The sequence below is a fragment of the Belonocnema kinseyi genome, chromosome 3 (genome assembly GCF_010883055.1).
Source record: "Belonocnema kinseyi isolate 2016_QV_RU_SX_M_011 chromosome 3, B_treatae_v1, whole genome shotgun sequence".
Classification (NCBI taxonomy): domain Eukaryota; kingdom Metazoa; phylum Arthropoda; class Insecta; order Hymenoptera; family Cynipidae; genus Belonocnema; species Belonocnema kinseyi.
In genome coordinates this window covers 80139295-80141422 of record NC_046659.1, presented here as the reverse complement: position 1 = coordinate 80141422, position 2128 = coordinate 80139295, and positions in this window count along the sequence as shown.

Genomic DNA, 2128 nt, shown 5'->3' with positions numbered 1-2128 from the left:
TTATCTTTCCATTAAAAATGATAATAAGTACAAAAATCAACGCTCAGGTTTTACGAAAAACATCTTTAGTTTATAGAGAAAATGTTAATTAGTTAACTCTAACGTAAATTCTAGAAGAAGAATTTGGACGTATTATACGGTTATGCAACATTCCAGCGTTACAGGAATGATTATTATTATAGAAAGATTTATATTCCATAAGATTATTGTTAAAGTAATTGTAAAAAATAATCAAAGACTATAAATTAGGCACACATTTTTTCACAAGGAAAAAGTTTTTCAAATGACAAAAACCTTAAACTAATAAAAAATTGACCAATTTTTAATTCCTAGACTTTGGTGTCCATAATGATTTATTTTGAATCATCATCTTTGGATCAACGATACATATTGTTCTACTAATTGTTAAAGAAAAATTAACAGATTACAAATATCTTTTCATGCATAAAGACTATTTCAGACGAGGTACAACCATGAACATTTTTTTATTTGCTCAGTTTGAAAGTAGTCTTTATCGGTCGTCTTTAAAAATTGGAATACAATTTCCAACTTTTTAATAGAAACAATATGGAAAGTTTTATTTTTTTATTCAGCAAAACAATTTGTCCGAGGATTTGTTTTAACAGAAAAAAATGGACGTTTTGAAACAAATGTGTAAAACAAAGAGACTGTACTTTTTATAATTGTAATAAAAACTTAAGCGAAAACTAAAAAAGAGTATTTTTTAAACTGATTCTTATCATGTAAAAATATATTTTAAAAAGTGCAAATTTCGAATAGTTGAACACGATAAAAAGTGGTAAATCTGTTTAATTAACTTTATGGGGGTTTGTCTCTTAGATAGAGAAAAATAATTATAGTAACATTTTTTTAAACGCAATATCAACTAATAAGTTTTGTATTCTACTGTATAAATCTAGAGGGATAAAATTAACCGAGCCAAAGAAAAAAAGCAAGAAGAGTCCCTTTTCAAACAAATTTTCTGATTTGCGTAGTTTTATTACGAAATTGTAAACTTCAATATTACTTTAACAGGGAATATTGCAACGCTCTTTCTAAATTTTAATTAAGAATTACAATATTGTCAGATACTACAATAATGTTGTATTAATTGCAGGGGGTTTACCCTACCTGAAAAACCTTGAAAGACAGGGAATTTTTTCGAGAATTTGCTTGATTTTTTTTATTATTAAATTGCAATATAAAATTGAATAACAATAATTCTTCGTTTATAAAAGTAACTTTATATTACTGTATTTAACTATTTTGTTCAAAAGTCGTTTTTTGTTTGTTTGAAATTAACGATACTTTAATTACACCAATTGAAATATTCCATCAATTTAGTCAAAAATTTATTTCTTTGATTGAATATTAATTTTTTTTTTACTGAAAATTCAACTTTTCAATTTTTGGTTAGTAATTTATCTTTCTAATTTGAAAATTCGTCTTTTTTGGTCATAGTTAATCTTCTTGGTCGAAAAGTCATCCGTTTGCTTAACAATTTTTTTTAACTGAAAATTTAACTGATTAATTTTTAACTATTTCGTTGGAAACTCATGTATTTTGTTGAAAATCGTCTTTTTTGGTAGAAAATTAATCTTCTGGTTTGAAAAATTATGGTTCTCGTGCCAAATGGAAGTATTCGTATTAAATATTCATTTTTTTAGTTGAAAATTCATCTTTTTGGTTGAAAGTAAAGCTGTTTGGTGGAAAGTTAGTGTTTATTCCAAATTCATCTTTTTAGTTTAAGATTTATTTAGTCCAGTTGAAGATTCCTAATTTTAGTTTAAATCTCATCACTTTGAAATTTTTTTGTGAAAATGAATTAATTTTTCTAACTGCAAATTTAACTATTCCATTTTTGAGTAAAACAGAATATTTTTTAGTTAAAAATTCAACTGCTTGGTTTAAAATTCATCTATCTTTTTAAAAATGCAATATTTTTACCTGAAAAGTTAGGAATCTGAGGCGGTTAAAGCTGAAATTAACAGAGTAACCACATTTATTTTAATTAAATATGCACTTAATTTTAAATATAAGAAAAAAATAAAAATGTGTTTCAATTATTATTCAAATTCATTAACTTTAGACACAAATTCAAGAAATGATGAATTATGTTTTTATAATT